This window comes from Papaver somniferum, chromosome 7 (genome assembly GCF_003573695.1).
Source record: "Papaver somniferum cultivar HN1 chromosome 7, ASM357369v1, whole genome shotgun sequence".
Classification (NCBI taxonomy): Eukaryota; Viridiplantae; Streptophyta; class Magnoliopsida; order Ranunculales; family Papaveraceae; genus Papaver; species Papaver somniferum.
The window spans coordinates 54,282,519-54,304,476 of record NC_039364.1 but is presented as its reverse complement, the minus strand read 5'-3'; the positions used below and the strand labels follow the sequence as shown (position 1 = coordinate 54,304,476).

At 36.8% G+C, this 21,958-nt stretch overlaps 1 pseudogene; it reads right to left on the bottom strand.

Annotated features, from left to right (window-relative positions):
- Positions 1-218: 218 nt before the first annotated feature.
- On the bottom strand, positions 219-318 carry LOC113300798 (annotated as a pseudogene).
- Between the last annotated feature and the right edge of the window lie 21,640 nt (positions 319-21,958).

Here is a 21,958-nt window from a genome sequence, read left to right as displayed (position 1 = left end):
CCTTATTTTCATGTTAGGGAATTTGAGGAAGTATGTAGTACTCTGAAAATTAAAAACCTTAGTGATGATGCACTGAAACTTATGTTACCCCTTTTCCTTAAAAGATAAAGCCAAATCTTGGCTGTATAATTTGGATTCTGAGTCAATTGAAACCTATGAACAACTTACATCTGCCTTTATACATAAGTTTTTCCCAAGGCACAAAACATCGTCTATTAGGACACAAATTTGTACTTTTGCTCAACAAGAGGGAGAATATTTATATAGGTATTTAGAAAGGTTCAATGACTTAATTTCTCAATGTCCTCATCATGGTTCAGAGAAGGTTAGGTTAGTTCAGATCCTCTACGAGGGTTTAGACTATTCAACAACGACCATGGTTGAGTCCTTATGCACAGGTGGGTTTGAGAATAAAACTGTTGATCAGGCGATGAAATTTTTGAATGAAATCGCCAATAAGACCCAACAATGGGAAAATAATAGGTAACCCCAGAAAAAAATTCTTCTAAGTAGAGGAAATGTCAATAGGGTAGAAGGATCCTATGAGTCAGATGCTAAAATAGCAGCCATAGCCAAAAGGTTAGAAGCGTTGGAATTAGGTCATTCTAGTGGTACTAGTGGTAGAATAGAGCCTTTTTTGGAAGACCATACTGTTGAAGAGCAATCCAATTCTCTTTATAACAACACTAGATTCGATAACCGTCAGAAGTTTGACCCTTATTCAGAAACCTATAACCCTGGCTGGAGAAACCATCCCAACCTTTCTTGGTCTAAGGGCCAGAATCAAGGTCAGTTTAGTAACTCTCAAGCTCCCCCAGGTTTTGGCTATCCTAAGAATCCTTCAGCCCCGGTACAGTTTCAGAACCCTTCGGATAAGAAGATTATGAGTTTAAAAGAGTCTCTTGCTTTGTTAACTCGTAACACTATGCAGTTTCAGCAATCTGTTGCTCAAGGTATAGAAGAAAATAAGAGAATAGGTCAGGCTAACTCTCAGGCTATTTCCGAGTTGAAAACCCAGGTTAGTCATATAAATGAGTCTTTGAGGGAAAAAGGTAAGTTTCCTAGTCAAACTCAACCCAATCCTAAAGCAGAGAAATCATACAATCATGTGAACTCTATTACAACCCTTAGGAGTGGAAAGAAAGTTGACAATAAGGTTTCCATGCTTGATAGTGAACATGCTGTAGTTCACCCTTATGAGCCAGAAAATGAGGAGACTGATAGAGTCTCCAAAGAGACCAATGAGGGTCCTGATGAGCCCGGCTTTGTTCCCAGAGCCCCGTTCCCCCAGCTGCTAGTTCTGACTAAGAGGGAGTCCAACTTTAATGATATATTGGAGGTTTTTAAGCAGGTTAATATCAAACTTCCATTATTAGATGCAATTAAGCAGATTCCCTCTTATGCCAATTTCCTTAAGGACTTGTATACGCGAAAGCGTAAGCTCAGTGTCCAGAAGAAAGCCTTCATAGCTAGTCATGTGAGTTCTATTATTCAGAATACCACTACTCCTAAGTATAAAGACCCAGGGTCCCCTACCATTGCTTGTACAATAGGTAAGTACCGTGTTGAGAAAGCGTTGCTTGACTTAGGATCCAGTGTGAACTTACTTCCATACCATGTGTACCTTAAGCTAGGACTTGGTGAGATGAAACCTACACATATGACACTTCAGTTAGCTGATAGGTCCGTTAAAATTCCTCGTGGTGTGATCGAGGATGTTCTGATAGAGGTCGACAAGTTTATATATCCGGTGGATTTTGTTATCCTAGATACCCAACCTATCCCTGACCCAGAGAACCAAATACCAGTGATTTTAGGTCGCCCGTTTTTAGCTACATCCAATGCGATCATTAACTGTCGAAATGGTATTATGAATTTGTCTTTTGATAATATGACTATTGAGATGAACATTTTTAATATTAGTAAGCTACCCTCTGAGCTATATGACACGTGCATTGAAGAGGTCAACATGATAGGAACCTTAGTTCCGAAGTCTGTACCAAACACCGAATCGGAAGATCCATTAGAGAGTTTTCTAGCCCGTTTTAGCATGGATTTCGACGATGATAGCAACATTGAACAAGTAAATGCTATGTTGGATTCTATTCCTATGTTAGATACCGATAGATGGAAATCTAGGTTTGAACCATTACTAGCTACCGAATCTACCTTAAGCCCTTATTTCGAAGAGCCTAAAGATCCTCCTAAGTTGGACCCCAATTATGCATTTGTAGGCCCATCTGAGATTTTGCCTATAACTTCCGATTTGGATAGTGATCATGATATTAGGCCAGTAACCGTTCTTCAACACAATAAGAAAACTCTAGGGATGACCATAGAGGATATGAAACATATAAGTCCTATAGCTAGTATACCTCAAAAGAATTTAGAGGATGAACCACATGATTATAACTCAGAGAAAGCAATTGACCTTTTTCAGGAACCGGATGGTCTAGAAATTAGGAATATTGTGACTAGTTTATCTAGAGACACCCAAAAGTCTAAGTTTGGAGGTAGTGAACTAGAAGAAGCTCTAGAGTATTTTAAATACTCTCTGGATCCGGAAATTCAAGCCATAGTTAAAGGTCTTACGGAGAATAGTGATTACCTTAAATTTGGGGGTAGAGATTGTCAATTATCCCCAGTAGAAGTCCCTAACTTGGGACTCAAGCCTAGTGCATCTGAGGTATCGCTTGAGTCTATTCAGACTCCACAACCTGATCCGCCTGATACTGTTCAGGAGGAAATCCATATATTAGAAACCCGTTTTTCGGATGAATTTATTTTTCAAGACAGTCTTATGAAGCCCAACTGGAGGCTCTGGATAGATCCAGTTGTCTTGCAAGAAACCTTATATGAGGATGTGCTCCTTCTGTTCATTTTTCTGAACCAGTGCAGTTGTCTCATATTGGTGTTAGCTCTATTCGGTATTATGGACCCACAACTTTTTCGGCTATTGGTATATGACTTTGGAAGGTGAAGATCCTTTTTGAGGTATTTGATGTCTGGCTGAAGACTTTAAACTTAGCACTTCTTGGGAGGTAACCCAATCTCATGCAACATGGTAATATCTTTCCTCAACCCTTTTTGCTTCAAGTGGTAACAATTTCTCCTCGTTCATGCTGTTAATTTTATCATTGGAAACATTGAGGACAATGTTAGATTTAAGTTTGGGGGTATGGGAAAATCTTTTAGTTGCAGTAAATAAATACGCTCCAGAGCCTAGAGATTTATGCGTATTCAGGATGGCACTAACTAATCTAAGTGGATGGAAGCATCTTGGTTGTAGGAGTTGAGGAACCAATCTGATTAGATGGAAACATCTATAGAGTCTATTCATAAAAGCACAAAGCTCAGGTGTTAGAAATAACATGATAGTTGCACCATATCTCGTTGAGTCCTTTTCATTTATTTATTTTTTATTTTATTTTTTCATTTTAAACTATGTTTGTCTAAGTGATTAGGTGGGCACACGATTCAAGTTGTTACCACTGCTAGGGTGAATTAGAGTGACTGAGTTACTAAAAAAAAAAAAAAAAGACCGGACCAGTTAGACCAATCGGAATAAGTATTAACAATTGGATAGCAATATGCGTGTGTTCTCTCTGTTTCCGTCGCCTAAGCAAGCGTGGAATGCAGGACCCATGGGAACTATCGTGTAATCTGCTGACAAGAAGCATGTGCTTGGATCAAAAATATCTATTCATGCCGTTAAGTTTTAAAAAAAAATGGTTATTGTTCTGTGTAGTCAACTGCTGGTTCCCTTGTATTTGCCAGTTTGTTGATCTAGATTTAAGTTATTGACCACTGGTTCCCTTGTATATGCCAGTTGTGTTGATATTAGTCAGACCGGTGTCTCAGTCCATTAGGATAGGTTCATTCTGGCAGTAGCCTTCAGACAGATATGTGAAACATCGATCATTTGGTTAACATCAAAACCATCTACATTTTTCTATTTCCATCTCTTTTTCTATCCATATGATTAGTTTGACTCCGAATATGATGTCCATAGTGCAACTATCTGAGTAGAGCTCTGTCACTTTATATGAATTTTAGTATGCTTGAGTGTAAACTCGTGTACAACAATTGGAATTTCGTATCGGGGTACTTCCTCCTGTAGTCAGTGATTGTAAGCCAACCAAGGAGATTCTTTAGTGCCTTCCAAGGTTCGACATAGATAGTTAGGGTTTGGAGTATGAAGGTTTTGTGGGTACACCTCTGGTAAACCCTCCGGAGACAACACTCCGCCACTAGGGACACCTAGTGGTTTAACGGCTTACTGCACGTGCTAAGTGTAGTCATTTTATTTTTTAGATTAGATTTGCTCGAGGACTAGCAAATAATAGGTTTGGGGGTATTTGATAGACACATTTTTGTGTCTACTTTGTCCTCAATGTCTGTATTGTTGGAACTCTATTTTTGTACTAATATTGTGTTTTTATGTATTTTTAGGAAATAAACATTTTTGGAAAATTCGGCTCGAAAAGTTGATTTTGGCACCTGGAGGACAAGTGTTATTCGGACTCTCGCTTTTGGATAAGAGGTAACCTAATTACTAAGGGGAACCCCCATGTCACCCCCAAGGCATCTTCTATTCGCACCCCAGTTCAGGATAGGGGGCATATCATCTTCAACATTCAAATTCGTGTTTTGGCGAGAAAACCATTTTCACTCCTGACAGATTTTCAATCAGCAAAATGAAGGTGTTCTAGTGCGATTCAATCGCTGAAAATTGGTGAGAAGTTGTGATTTAACATGGAAAAGCTGTTGTGAGTGTTCTATTAGCTCAAATTTGGCTAGAATTGGCTAGCCAATTCACGGGCTCAAAACAGGTAAAACATATGCAAAAGAGTTTCTCTACGACTTCTGGAAGATTTTGTGTGTGTTGTGCTCGTGTTTCATGCATCGAGCAACCTGTTGGAGCATGTGTAATCGAATTGGAGCGTGCTGGACCAGAGAAAACGCGTGAATAGCTAAAACAGGAAAGAAAATATCCGAAAATATTTTCTTTCACTGCCGAGGATTTGTAGAGTTATGGAGGAGATTCAATTCATGCTTCAGGTTTAAATAGAGTCCTTGGAGGTCAGAGAAAGGGGTAGCAAGTTTAGAGAGAATTGGGAGAGGTTTAGAGCGCTACAAAGCAAGAAAATTGAAGTTGCAGAGATTCTGGTTCTGCTGCTGCTGCTCGAGGAGGAAGAAGAAGAGGAAGAACAGACTACTAAAGGAAGTCATTTACCAACAAAGACAATGAATGTCGTTCGTGGGTCATAGTTTTTCAACGAAAACAACACTTTATCTCTATCGTTGATTCTGGACGCCTTCTGTGGGTCGCAGAATCCTGTTTTATATCATTTTCTTGTCTTTCTCTTCATTGTAAAACACTTTTGAGCATCAATGAAATATTTTGAGAGGTTTTCCAACATGATGAGCGGATAAAATACCTGGTGACTGAGGCGACGGAGGAGCTATTCATTCATTTGATTGGTAAATTCTTTTTATAATTTCTTAATTATTTATTTTATTTAATTCACTTGGATCAATAAAAAAAGAGATAAAAATGGTTTTCTTAATTAGTTGTGAATCAGTTTGATGTTTTATGCTTAGAATTAATTCTTTGATAAATCATGCTTAAGGATTACAATTTAATATTTGGACACCTTATAGATTAATAAGTGATTTAATGGAAAAAGAGCTAGATAATAATTATGAAATATTTTTGTAACCAATCAACTTGAAGTAATAGTGAATCCGGAGCCTTAGTCCATTTTAAATCTTGACATCACTCTTTGAAAATTAATTTGCTTTATTTTTATTAAATCTAAAAATTATTTCCTTCATAAATCTGAAACGAATCTTTTTACCACTATCACTACAACAACTTTGAAAAAACATCAAATTTTTGGCGCCGCCGACGCGGATTTGTGTTTAGGTAGCATTTTTAGATTTTTTTATTATTATTTTCATTTGTTCCTTTTTACGTTTCTTTGGGTGTGTCTTTGATTTGCAGGTTTGAAGTTGGATACTAAGGACTTGGAACAAAGCTTAAAGCTAAAAGAAAAGAAAAAAATAAGACAAATATATATATTTTTTTAGTAACTCAGTCACTCTAATTCACCCTAGCAGTGGTAACAACTTGAATCGTGTGCCCCACCTAATCACTTAGAGAAACATAGTTTAAAATGAAAAAAAAAAAAGAAAAAGAAATGAAAAGGACTCAACGAGATATGGTGCAACTATCATGTTATTTCTAACACCTGAGCTCTTTGCTTTTATGAATAGACTCTATAAATGTTTCCATCTAATCAGATTGGTTCCTCAACTCCTACAACCAAAATGCTTCCATCCACTTAGATTAGTTAGTGCCATCCTGAATACGCATAAAATCTCTAGGCTCTGGAGCGTATTTATTTATTGCAACTAAAAGATTTTCCCAATAGTCTCGTTCCTTACTCCTCTAGAACCACGCCGGATTCTACACACTTGGTTCCCTTAGCTGATCTCACCCACAACTAAGAGTTGCTACGACCCAAAGTCGAAGACTTATAAACAAATCTGTCTCTAACATATATGTCTATTAGTTATTCGTTTTTTGTTCCGTCTTTTGATAAAATAAAGCTCAACATGAACCAATTGATAATCCGGTCTTGAAAAAGTGGGGGTACAGCAACAACACCCTATATTTCGCTTAGCAATCTGTATGGACAAACTCCAATATACTTTCTAGAGAATCAACTATACAGTCAGACTCAATCTAGATAAAAAGTATATCAAAGAGTTTATATCTCAATCTCTCGAGTTGATATATATTCAAGCAAATAGAAATCTGCGACTCTTTATCAAATACTAGAGAGATAACTTGGATGGTACCAAAAACCAATATCCAAGTATCAATCAATTTACATGAACAACCAAAAGGTCGGATATTCTAATTGATTGAACAACGCACAACCTGTGATATTTCAATCATATAACAAAATATAATGCGGAAAAGAAATAACACAGACACCAGAATTTTGTTAACGAGGAAACTGCAAATGCAGAAAAACCCCGGGACCTAGTCCAGATTGAACACACACTGTATTAAGCCGCTACAGACACTAGCCTACTCCAAATTAACTTCGGCCTGGACTGTAGTTGAACCCCAATCAATCTCACACTGATCCAAGGTACAGTTATGCTCATACGTCTCTGATCCCAGCAGGATGCTACGTACTTGATTCCCTTAGCTGATCTCACCCACAACTAAGAGTTGCTACGACCCAAAGTCGAAGACTTTAATAAACAAATCTGTATCACATAGAAAAGTCTACGGTAATAGATAAATCCGTCTCCCACGAATATACCTACGAGTTTTGTTCCGTCTTTTGATAAATCAAGGTGAACAGGAACCAATTGATAAACCAGACTTATATTCCCGAAGAACAGCCTAGTATTATCAATCACCTCACAATAATCCTAATCGACGCAGCGAAAAAAGATATTGTGGAATCACAAACGATGAGACGAAGTGTTTGTGATTACTTTTCTATCTTGCCTATCGGAGATATAAATCTCGAGCAAATTATTACAATTGTACTCGTGACAATAGAATATGCAAGATCAGATCACACAACTACAAGAAAAGTAGTATCGGTCTGGCTTCACAATCCCAATAAAGTCTTTAAGTCGTTAACCTGGTTTTAGAAGAAGAAACCAAAGGTTAAAGGAGAATCGACTCTAGCTATGCAACTAGTATCACACATAAGGTGTGGGGATTAGGTTTCCCAGTTGCTAGAGTTCTCCCTTATATAGTCTTTCAAATCAGGGTTTGCAATCAATGTTAGCTTGGTAACAAAGCATTCAATATTCACCGTTAGATGAAAACCTGATTAGATTCAAGCTAATATTTCTCAACCGTTGGATCAAAAACTTAGCTTGTTACACACAAATGAAATGTCCAATTTTGGGTTTATGTAGCCGTTCCCAAACATTAACATTTGTTGGTTCAACAATAGTTAACCAAATGGTTAGCCATATGATCACTTTCATATCCACCATATTCTTCTTCACCATAACTAGTTCAAATGACTCAAATGAACTAGTTAGAGAGTTGTTCAATTGCTTAGATCTTATGTAACTACACAATACACAATCGAATCAAAAACGGTTTGATTCACTCGAATCGGTTCATGAACTTTATAGCCATAGTTTGCAAAAGCAATCCTTAGTTTATATAAACATGATTTCAAGAACAACTGATTTTAGATATAACCTGCTCAAGTTCACGGACTGGGTTCGCGGACTTAAGCTCACGGAAGGAGTTCACAAACTCCAGCAGAAATTTTCGGGTCGAGAACTTCTGCCAGTTCGTGCACTTGGCTCACGCCACATTCCGTTTCTCTTGATCAACAAAGTTTGCAAACTTTGGTTCAAGGAATAAGGACTTATACATATATGTGTTTCCACAACAATGCTTATATCCTACCAATGGTTATGTAATCTAAACTCTCATTTCAATCATTGAAACATTCTCGGAGGACGTTATATAGCCGTTATTCACTGACCATTTTTCGTCAGAGCAATTTCCAAAGTGATTGAAATATAACATGACATTCGTCACTAGGTAAAGATGAATTTGGCTAAAGAGAAAGCTTACCAACACATATTTCGAGAAATAGGTAGGCGAGTTACACTCGGCTCGAAATAGCAAATGTGTATAATGAAAGTCTATATATCAAAACGATTTTTGTCTCAAGAGTAGGAGATAGAGTAGATAGACTTTTGAGTGACAGATAAGTTCAAGTCTCCACATACCTTTTAGTCGATGAAGATCCACCAGTTCCTTGAGTATTCCTTCGTCTTGTATGATGATTGCCATAGAGTCTTGAGCTCAACTACACTTTCTATCCTAGTCCGAGACCTTTAGCTATATAGGCTAGAAATCAAGACTTATAGTTTTGATCACTAACATTGACAAACATGCTTGAGATAGAAACGCATGCGAGTTCGACCGAGCAATGCTCTAACAATCTCACCCTTTGTCGATTTTAGTGACAAAACTATTAATACATATGGAATACAAAAAATAAATAAATAAACTTTTGTAGCTCCTATTCCACATGCCTAATCTTCAACATTACTCGAAATCTTCGTCACTTCCAAGTACTCCAATGATCCCAAAGGTTGTAAGTTTAGTATCATCGTTGTTGAAAGTCCGTATCTATAACAACAAGAAAACAATAGTCCTCAATCATTGTTATACAGTGTCATAGTATCATTACGCAGCGTCAAAGTCCAATTGTATCACAACTTCAACAACAATACTATGGTGATATGTATCACTCCCCCTTAGTCAATACTCCATCTCACATGGAAACCACTCCCCCTTATATAATGATCCGAAAACCATATGTATTTGTAGTGTGAACTACATATTAATTCTCCCCTTTTTGTCAATAAAATTGGCAAAGGTACAAGAACGGGATCCTAATGAAATTTCCGAAAGAGACATTTCTTGACCAAAAGAAAGCAAATGTATATTATCTAATTTAGATGCAATCATAAAGCCGAAGCTAAATGCATTCATCAAGGAGTTTGTAAAGATACAAGATAACCCCTATAATATTCCACAACCGCACTCCCCACGAAGATTTGGCAATTAAGCACAAGTTCAAAAGAAATCTCCCCCATAAAATGTCATTCTCGAAAGAACAACAAGAGTGACCTTAATTTCGAAGGAAAAGAAGGATTTCTTTGGACATAACAAATCACATAAAAGTATGAATTTGAATCCAAAATATTCAACTAAACTAACCACAAGAGAACCCATGATTAATTTAATCGACAAATGCTCAACATAAGTGAACTTATGGAGACTCAAAATATACAATTAGATTAATCACAAGAGAACCCATAATTAATCTAATCGAAATACACAACCAAACTAATCACAAAAGTAATCAATTTAATTGTTCGTGCTCGACATAAGAAAACTTACGGAGCAACAACTAAACAATCAAACAAGATGATTAATTTAGTTGAAAATGCTCGACATAAAGTACCTTACGGAACAACAACATAGCTAATCATGAAAATAATCAACTTGGTCGTTCAACGCTCAACATAAGACACTTTATGGAGCCTCACAGTAATACATAAAATATGGATCTGGGAAGATCAATTATTGCGGAATACACAAGGATTCATTCTATTTTCCATCACTATTTGCATAACGATATTGAATAGACATAATCCGTGCAAACAAAAGATTTTAACCTATCTTCCATCAACAATTGACATAATAGGCTTAACTTTTATATTTTCAAAAGTCTATTCATTCTTTTATCAATACATGCATATCGACATACGAAAGACTTTACTTTTGAGAAGGTATGGGATAGCATAGTTCACGGACGCAAACACACATATCCCATAACATTGCAATATATAAAACCATAAAGATTAATACTGCAAAAATCATCTTCCAAACAAATTTAGAATTTAAACCAATAAATCTAAAAACATGAAGATGAAAATGTTGGACATAGCTATGTGTAATCACAATAATGGCTATTCCAAACTCTAGTTATTCTTCTAATAAAAATAAGAAAATAGAATTCTCATCCGAAGACTTACTAGTCGTTGTAGATCTTTCTCAGAGCCTCTACTGAGAATTCCTTCTCATTATTGAAAAACCCATTGATTATGGGATCGTTCAATTCCTCCAAATCTTCAAAAATATCAGTTAACTCACTAAGTTCTCTTTTTAGCTCATGCAAGGTGTTCTTGGTTAGAGACAACATTTGTTCACAGTGAGCTATCTCTTCTAAAGATGAAACAATTTGAGATTTTAAATTGTTTCTTTTGTTGATGAAATCTTTCACCAAACCCCTGAAGTTATCATCATGATGATAAAAATACGAGAGGTAGTTAGAGGAAGAACCTTCTCCACAATTTGTAGTCTTCATTTTCTTTACCCTTGAGGAAGAGATTCCTTTACAAAGATATACATTGACTGCTTCGACTGCATCTCTGCTTGTGATGCCTCTAGTTACAGGAGCCATGAAACTGTATCTTTTTAGGAAAAAAGGAAGTCTACAAATGAAATAAATAGACTTGTGAACGTCTAAACCCTAGAAGAATAAGTCTTCCATTGTTTAAAGATTCAATATCTATATTGTTAGGAGAATATATATATATATATATATTTTCTAACAAAAGAATATATACAACACTTGAGCCACAAAGATGCAAAGCCTCATTTTCTCAAGTTAAAGATGAGGATGCGAACGTCTCTGGGACTAGACAGAGATTTTGTGAGCTAAACGTTCCCCTTGTTTATCACATAGTGATTTACCAAGGTTTGTTGTATAAACAGGTTTCCTACCTCTTCTTATTATGGAAGCATTGGTTTTATGAGACCTATATTAATTATCCAGATTCATATTTTGCATGTTCTTTTGCAGGCTGGACATTCTTTTGTTGTTCCTCTTGAACCTCCAACACGTGCTTTGAACATGATTCACATTTCCACAAAACGAACAAATCGAGGATCCTTTGTCATGTTGAAGTGCCTTCTGTTTATCACAACTGTCAACCTTTAATTATGACATTTCGAAAAGGGTTGACAATACTTGCAGTCTTGATTTTAAATCCTAAACCATTTGTGTTTCCAAAGGATTTCTGACCAAATAACATTGCTGAGGTTTTGTCAGAACTTCCATAGAATCGTTGTAAATAATCTTTGAGAGTATTAATATCTTTTTCCTTTAGAACAATGGTTCTGGTGAGTTTATCATTGAGACAGTTTATCTCATGATCTTTCACCTGGATTAATGATTCTAATTTCTTCAACGAAGCTTTTAATTGAAGATTTTCTTGAAGAATCTCTCTATTCAAGAATTTAAAAATCTCTATGGACTCAATTTCTGAATCAGACCTTGAGTATGTGGATATTTATGCTGCAAGGGCTACGGGTTCATCACATCCATCAGACTATTCAAAACGTTGACACTTAAAGATTTTTCTTCCACAGAATCATTAGCAGCAAGAGCTGACAGAAGATGTTTGTCGCATCTAATGCTTCTTTTTACAAAATCCTTGATCTTCTCTGTTAACAATGGTTTATTGAACCAATCACCATTTGAACAACATTCATCAGCCCAAGACAAGTTAGAGGTTTCACTTGTGTTGGAAACAACATTGAATGCATGGGTTTGAACAGAAATTGGATCAAGAATTTTTACATTTCCAAGTGTGGTATTTTTGGAGAGGGTATTGAGGTTGTTTCCTCTGTTGATGACTGGTGGTACGTATATTGAGATAGAACCTCTGTCCATAGAGTCAGATCGCTGCAAACACATATTTGTAAGGTCTTAAACGTGTTTGCCTGCTCTGATACCAATTGAAAAAGTGGAGGAACAACAACCACACCCAATATTCTGTATGGACAAACTCCAATATACTTTCTAGAGAATCAACTAGATAGTCAGACTCAATCTAGATAAAAAAAGTATATCAAAGAGTTTATATCTCAATCTATCGATTTGATATATACTCAAGCAGATAGAAATCTGCGAGTCTTTATAAAATACTAGAGAGATAACTTGGATGGTACCAAAGACCAATATCCAAGTGTCAATCAATTTAAATCAACAATCAAAAGGTCGGATATTCTAATTGATTGAACAACGCACAACCTATGATATTTCAATTATATAAAAAAATATAATGCAGAAAAGAAATAACACAGACACCAGAATTTTGTTAACGAGGAAACCGCAAATGCAGAAAAACCCCGGGACCTAGTCCAGATTGAACACATACTGTATTAAGCCGCTACAGACACTAGCCTACTCCAAACTAACTTCGATATGGACTGTAGTTGAACCCCAATCAATCTCACACTGATCCAAGGTACAGTTATGCTCCTACGTCTCTGATCCCAGCAGGATGCTACGTACTTGATTCCCTTAGCTGATCTCACCCACAACTAAGAGTTGCTACGACCCAAAGTCGAAGACTTTAATAAACAAATCTGTATCACATAGAAAAGTATACGGTAATAGATAAATCCGTCTCCCACGAATATACCTACGAGTTTTCTTCCGTCTTTTGATAAATCAAGGTGAATAGAAACCAAATGATAAACCGGACTTATATTCCGAAGAATAGCCTAGTATTATCAATCACCTCACAATAATCCTAATCGACGCAACGAAAAATGATATTGTGGAATCCCAAACGATGAGAAGAAGTGTTTGTGATTACTTTTCTATCTTGCCTATCGGAGATATAAATCTCGAGCCAATTATTACGATTGTACTCATAACGATTGAAGATGCAAGATCAGATCACACAACTACAAGAAAAGTAGTATCGGTCTGGCTTTACAATCCCAATGAAGTCTTTAAGTCGTTAACCTGGTTTTAGAAGAAGAAACCAAAGGTTAAAGGAGAATCGACTCTAGCTATGCAACTAGTATCACACATAAGGTGTGGGGATTAGGTTTCCTAGTTGCTAGAGTTCTCCCTTATATAGTCTTTCAAATCAGGTTTGCAATCAATGTTATCTTGGTAACAAAGCATTCAATATTCACCGTTAGATAAAAACCTGATTAGATTCAAGCTAATATTTCTCAACCGTTGGATCAAAAACTTAGCTTGTTACACACAAATGGAATGTCCAATTTTGGGTTTATGTAGCCGTTCCCAAACATTAACTTTTGTTGGTTCAACAATAGTTAACCAAATGGTTAGCCATATGATCACTTGAAAAGGCGGGGGTCTAACAACACCACCCAATATTTCGCTTAGCAATCTGATGGACTAACTCCGAAATACTTTGCTAGAGAATCAACTAGACAGTCAAACTCAATCTAGATAAAAGTATCTCAAGGAGTTAATATCTCTCTCTTGATTTTATTTTTACTCAAGCTAAAAACAATAGCAAGTCTTTATCAAATACAAGGAATAACTTGGATGGTACCAAAGACCGATGTCCAAGTGTTAATAAATGAAATCGACAACCACAAGGTCGGATCTCCAATCGATTAGCCTTTCACGCACAACCTGTATTATTTCAATTATAAAGATAAACAATATAATGCGGAAAATGAAATAACACAGACACCAGAAATTTTGTTAACGAGGAAACCGCAAATGCAGAAAAACCCCGGGACCTAGTCCAACTTGAATACACACTGTATTAAGCCGCTACAGACACTAGCCTACTCCAAGCTAACTTCGGACTGGACTATAGTTGAACCCTTGCCTACTCCAAGCTAACTTCGGACTGGACTATAGTTAAACCCCAATCAGTCTCCCACTAATTCAAGGTACAGTTGTACTCCTACGCCTCTGATCCCAGCAAGATACTACACACTTGATTCCCTTAGCTGATCTCACCCACAACCAAGAGTTGCTGCAACCCAAAATCGCAGACTTGATAATAAACAAATCTTTCTCACACAGAAAAGTCTATCAAAGGATAAATCTGTCTCTCACATAAAACCCTAGGTTTTTTTTTCGTCTTAAGATATGAAATCAAGGTGAACAGGAACCAATTTATAATCCGGTCTTATATTCCCGAAGAACAGGCTAGATTAATCAATCACCTCTCAACAGTCTTACTTGAATACACAAGAGGACGTCGAGGAATCACAAACAGTGAGGCGAAGATGTTTTTGACTTCTTTATCTTCCCTATCAGAGAACTCTCACGATCTCAAGACAATCAATAAGATTGTACTCGTACGATATAAGATGAAAGATCATATCACACAACTACGATAAAAGTAGTATCGGTCTGGCTTCACAATCCCAATGAAGTCTTTAAGTCGTTAACCTGGTTTTAGAGAAGAAAACCAAAGGTTAGAGGAGAATCGACTCTAGCGAGTGCACTAGTATCATACAGACGTGTGGGGATTAGTTTTGCCCAATGCTAGATGTCTCCTATATATAGTCTTCAAATTAGGGTTTTTCCTTAGTTACAAATCAATCAATATTCAACGTTAGATGAAAACCTGATTTAGATTCAAGCTAATATTTCTCAACCGTTAGATCAAAAACTTAGCTTGTCACACACACTTGAGATATACGTTTACTGGGTTTGTGAAAACCGTGCCCAAACGTGTACGTGTATGTTGGTTCGACATAGTAACCCAAAACCGTGCCCAAACTTGTTCTTCTTCATCATAACTAGTTAAATTGACTCAAATGAACTAGTTAGAGAGTTGTTCAATTACTATGAGATATTATGTAACTACACAAGACACAATTGAAACAAAGATGATTCGATTCGATTGAATCGGCTCATGAACTTTATAGCCACGGTTTGCATACTGCATTCCTTAGTAGTTTAAGTTTCATGTTCAAAGCACATCTTTAGATCATAACCCACTCAAGTACGCAAACAAGTTCGCGTACTTAAGACAACCGGCAGAGTTTTCCAAACTCAGCAGAAAATCTCGGCAAGGAGACTTCCGCCAGTTCGCGGACTTGGTTCACGGACTGAGTTCGCGGACTAAGCACGCAAACGAGTTTTTGGAAAATCCCAGCAGAAATTCTCGGCAAGAGAACTTCCGTCAGTTCGCGGACTTGGCAAAGCCAATTCCTCCGGTTTCTCTCAATCAACAAAGTTTGCAAACTTCGGATAAGGAGTAGGACTTATGCACATATGTATTTCCACAGAATGCTTTATATCCATCATTGGTTATACAGACTTAAACTCTCATTCCAACCATTGAAACATTCTTAGAGGACGATATATGGTTGTTACACTATTTCTCGTCAAAGCGATTTTCAAAGTGATTGAAACATTATGACTTTTATCATTAGGTGAAGATAAAACCGATCAAAGCGAAACGCTTTGCCAACAAATGATTTCGAGATATAGATAGGCGAGATATACTCGGCTCGAAATATCAAATGTGTATGATCCAGTCTATATAGCATACGAATTTTGTCTCATAAGAAGTAGGAGATAGAAGAGATAGACTTTTGAGTGATAGATAAGTTCAAGTCTCCACATACCTTTTTGTTGATGAAGTTCCATGGTTCCTTGAGTAGATCTTTGTCGTTGTATGATGAATCTCCATGAAGTCCTTGAGCTCAAGTACACTTTTCTATCCTAGTCCGAGACTTAGCTATGTAGACTAGAAATCAAGACTCATAGTTTTGATCACTAACATTGACAAACATGCTTGAGATAGCAACGCATGCGAGGTCGACCGAGCTATGCTCTAACAATCTCCCCCTTTGTCAATTTTGGTGACAAAACTATTAATACATATGAAATACAAAAAAGATAAACTTTAGTGGCTCCTATTCCATAGTCTAATCTTCAACGTTCCCTGAAATCTTCGTCCTTCCAAGTACTCCAATGATCCCAAAGGTTGTAAGTTTAGCATCACCATTGTTGAAGATCCGTAGATATAACAATGAGAGAAATCGATATTCTCGATCATTATTATACAGTGACATAGTATTATTATGTAACATCAAAGTCCAATTGCATTATGACTTTAACAATAATACTACGGTGATATGTATCATTCCCCCTTAGTCAATACTCCATCGCACATGGAAACCACTCCCCCTTACACAATGATCCGAAAACCATATGTATATGTAGTAGAACTACACATTAATTCTCCCCCTTTTTGTCAATAAAATTGGCAAAGGTACAAGAACGGGTTCCTAATGAAATTTCCGAGAAGAGACTTTTCATAGACTAAAAGAAGAAATACATACCAACTTAATTTAGATGCAATCATAAATCCGAAGCTAAATGCATTCTGTAGTTGCAGGAAATCCTACACTACACCCCTCATATGATTTCATTATTACTCAACTCATTTTTAGGTTTACACTCTTAATTTTATTGATCAATCTTTGAATGTTCTTACAAGAAAAGATAAAGGAATAAAAAATGACCTCTGCTCTAGACTTTCTCTCTCCTATTTACTTGTTTCTTACTCAAAAAGATCTCTCTCCCTTCCTTTACAACTGAACGACTATTTATAGGGAAATACATAGTGGATGACATCTAATCTGTCCTTTATTTTCGAATATGTCTTGCGACATTCTCGCAACCTTATAAATGTTAATCTCACAAACTCTCTAATTTTCGCAGGACCATCATATCTTTCTCATGATTTTGGCTGACGTCGTTTATTATATCATTTCTAAAATTGTTCTGCGACGCTGTTGTGTTGTGTTGTTGATAATTTCGCTAAGATATCATTGTTGCGAGATTCTGATCCTACATCTTGCCTCTTCTCATATCTTTTCTGCGAAGTAGAGAATGATGTGAGAAATGCCGCAGCTGTTCTTCTCTTCATATTCTGCATTTATCACACGTACTATTTCTTTCATATGTTTCTTGACACGTCTTTTGTGACAGTTGCTTTTTAACCGCTTATATATTTCCGTATTAATCGTGTTTATTTTCTCGAGGAAAAATTCCCTATATATATATTATTTCTCACTCTCTTTTTCTTTCTTTTTATTTTCTCTGCAACTTCATCATTCTTCTGCAAATTCCGTTATTGCAACTTTTCTTCTTTCTTCTTCAATCTTTAAGTTCTTCTTCATCTTCATACTATTTCTTCTGCAGATCTTCATCGTTCGTAATTTTCTTCGAAATAATCTTCCTGCTACTGTTTTCCATGGATTCATCAAGGTTAGTTTTATTTTTTCTTCTTTATGGGTTTTGCTGAAATTGATCTTGTTTATTGCCTTATTTGATGTTGTTTATGTGATTCCCATACTCTTGTTATTTCAGCAAAAGCGCCTCCAACACTAAATTTACAGTGCACAACCCTAATATTCCCAAATCGCAGCATAAGGTTGTTGCGCATAAAAGAAAGTCTGCGAATGAGAAGGTAGTAAGAAACATTATCCTTTTCTAATAACAATATTGTTGCCTCTGTTTCTTATCTGGATTGTAATTCGCAGGGTGATAAGGATGTCAGTAAACCTCTCAAGAAATCTCGCCACCTTAAAACTGTTCCAACTTCCGTTCCATTCCACTTACTCTCTTCTAAATCTCCTGCGACATCTTCGCAAGATAAACCTTTATCTCCAATTCGCGAAAAAGCTGCCTCAGACTTCATTCTTCAGCTGACCTTTCAATGATTGAAACCCCCCTTGTTGATCCTTCTATGAATGAAACCTCTTCTCTTCCTATTGAGAATGTTTCTCAACCTTCTATCACTGCCAGTTCTCTACCTGAGTCTTCCTCTTTCGAAAGAAACCGTGGAAGGAATAGATATTGCTTTCAAAGTTTTATCTGAAGTCCTGGATGATGGCAAGAAGTCTTCTATTGATCCTATCAAGTCTAATGTTTGCGAAATTCTGAGCAAGCATTTAGGTTCTGACAGAGCTGCTTCGCAGACAGCTTTGGAAAAAGAATGTAATGCTCTTCGTCTCGAAAATCAAAAGCTTCAGAATGTTTTGTTGGATCGTGACAATCTTCGCAAGAAGAATGATGAATTGAGAGGTATGATTTTCTTATCTGTGTCTTCAATTTCCTTTTAATGGTTTTATCCTTCCCATATTTAATTATCCTTGAAATCCCTCTTTCGCATGTTAAGCCTTAAACCCAGAAACGAATAATGGAGAGATATCAATTTGAATCTGCCGTTGAAGAAGCCCGTGTTGATAAAGAAATTTTGATGGATCAATATAACCAATTAGATAACCTCTATTCATATTCCCTTGATCATATAAATAATCTTACCAATGAAAATACCCAATTAGTTCAGAAACAAGATTTATTAAGTAATGAAGTATCTCGCCTTTCTTATTCTTTAACTAAAGCTAATTTAGGGATGAAAACTTTATCAGATGAGAATAAAACCTTATCTCAAGAGAAGCGAACTTATTTAAACAAGATGGCGATATCTTCGCAACCTTAGCATTCTTCAGAAAGTATGTGATGACCAAGAGCAATCTCTTCGCTCTTTGAGAAATGAACTTAAAGAAGTAACAGAGTCATCTATCGCTGAAAGAGATACACTCATTCAAGGTAGAATAGCTTTAAGTGTAAAGGCGAATCAACTTAAAGAACAATATTCCAAATTAGAAGAATCTTATTCTTCTCTTGCGAAGAAAAATGCCTTTCTTATTTCTAAAGAGAAAAATCTTCAGTCTCGACTTAAAGGTTTAATTGGAGATAAATTTGATGACGCAATGGACCGTTGGGAGAATAGTTGTTGTCCTTGATTCAACATCTCATTTCGCAAAAGGAAGGTAGTCATAATAGTTTGACTGCTTCTTAACTATCTTTTCTTTGTCATATCTTTCTGAGTTCTTCATCTTAATGAAATTTTGTATTCTACCTTTCGCAGAGTCTGAGAAGAATCTTCATTCCTCCATTTCTGTTTTGGAGGCTAAATATGCCAAAATTCGCAAAGAAAACGCACTACTCGTCTCTGTCCTTACTGGTTCTCGTGACCGAGCAGAAAGAAGACTTGATTATCTTGCTTACTTTAAGGATATTCAAGATAGGAATCATCAGAGAGCACTTCTTCGTCAAGTTCATCTCGGGCTGAAGTTCTTGTGAATGATATTTTATTGTCCAAATCTCTTCCTCCTACATCCATTGAGCCTTTGGAAGTAGATTACGAGAAAATTCCTCGTCCAGCTCACAGTGATTATGATTACGAAAGTGTGGAGAGACTGATCTTTCGAAGATGAAGAAGAGATCCCTTCCAAGGAACACTGCTGGTGCTAATCAAGATGAAGTGAAAAAGAAATCCCTTCTAAAGGAAGTAATGCTGCGTAATCAAGATGGGCGGCGAAAAAGAAGTCCAACTTAAAAAAATTCATTGTTGGCGAAGATCAGAATCGAGATGAATAAAGGACTTGGCGAATATGTGAACATTGGCGAAGAGCTTCTTATCTAGTTCTATCTTTTTGAATTGTTTCGTCTTTATTATTTCTTGCGAATAATATTCTTCAACAACTTTGGAATTATTCTCTCTTTTAGTATTTTGCTTGCGAGAAAGATAATGCTCTTGTTTACTTTTCCCATACTTGCCTCTCATTATCTTTCTTGCGAGAAAAACTTTATGAATACTTATAATATTTTTTTTGTCATGTGGTCTTATTTTGCCTTCCTAATTAAAGGTCTTATTATGCCACCTCTTGTCATTGCGACAAAATCGCAGGCGTCCTTGCACTTTCATGCAAAACCCATTGATCTTGCCTTAACTTTTTTTTTTTGTATTATGGCCTCTTCAGGAATGTTGCGACAATATGACATCCTAAATATTCTTGCGAAAATAAAGCCCCATGACATTGCCGTCTTGCGACGAAATCGCAGGACGTCTTCGCACTTTCATGCGAAAACCCATTGATCTCGTCTTATCTTTTTCTTTGTATTATTGCCTCTTCAGGATTGTTGCACAAATATGACAAGCCTTAATACCTTGCGAATAAAAGCCTCATGACATTTGCGTCTTAAGACACTTATCATCCCCTAATGGAGGGTGCGCGCCCTTATCTCCCCTGGTTGCCCCTTCAAGGAGGCGTACTTCTACCATACAAGGTTAGCTCCTCCCATCCAGTCTTAAACAACAACCAGTTGTTTTTCGCAGCCTCTTATCCCTTTTACCTATAGGGCTTATGGTTACGAGACTGCACCCTAAGTGGGGTTTTTCAGGCCGAGTGCAGTATAAGCCAAGACTTGTCAAGAATGGCAAGGTACGCTTCAAACGCCCTGGCACTCTTGACTCAACCGTGTACCTCGGCGCCTTGATCAGATCTGCACTCCTTGGGAGAGTCCTTATTACCTTAGTCCCCAACCCAAGTCATATGCTTAAGCTGAGAATCCAAGGTGCCTCTCCCGGATGGTCTTTATTAACCCCAAATCTCCACCAGTTCCGGTGGCGGTGTAGCCTTTCCCTGACCATGCAACAGGTACCCCCTAATATGACGTACTTTAGGTCTTACATTTGCCTCTTGCAAATTTTATTCGCGAACTAGGGTGTACGCCATAAAGGTTCGCCCCTTTCTTTTATGTCATTGTTCTGTGATTATCTCTGCGAAAATTTCGCACATCATGGTCTTGTTTTGATATGAAAATCTTGCAATTATTCTTTCAGAATCCATAACTTCTCAAAGCTTCTTACGATAATATTTTTTAAGTACAACCTGTTCCATGGTCTATCAAGTCTATGACCAACATCTCTACCTTCTGGATCCATTAATCTATCTCCTGTTCCAACTATCTCCTTAATGATGTAAGGTCCATCCCATTTTTTGCTAATTTTCCACCATTTTCTCGCTGATATATTGGTGTCTCTCTCAGAACTAAATCTCCTGGTTGAATTCGCGTACTTTGACACGTTTATTATATTCTCGGGCTAATCTTCGCTGATAATTCTCCATATGTTGTAAAGCTTTTTCTCTTCTTTCTTCTAATTCATCAAGTTTGTTTAAGATCAAACCCGCACTAAGATTTTTCTCCCAAGCTTCTCTTTTTGTTGTCGGAATAACAACTTCTGTTGGTAACACCGCTTCAACTCCGTATGTTAAACAAAAAGGTGACATTCCAGTAGCTTCTCTTCTAGTTGTATTATAAGCCCATACTGCATTATGTACTTGTTCGCACCATGCTCTGTGATGTCCTTCCAATTTCTTCTTTAATATATCTGCAATTGTTTTTTTGTTGCTTCTACCTGCCCATTAGCTTGTGGATACAAAGGAGTAGACTTTCCACATTTTATCTTGAATGCATTAAGTAGCATTTCTATATTCCTTCAAATGTTTCCCATTATCAGATACCAACTGCGCAGGAATTCCAATCTGCAAATGATATTTTCGAATATGAATGTAAAGATATCTTTGTCGCGAATATGCTGTACTGCTTCACTTCTGTCCATTTTGTAAATAATCTGTTGCGACTATTAAATATCTTCTTTGTCCAGAACCTGGTAAAAATGGCCCCAAATCTAAGCCCCACTTTCCAAAAGG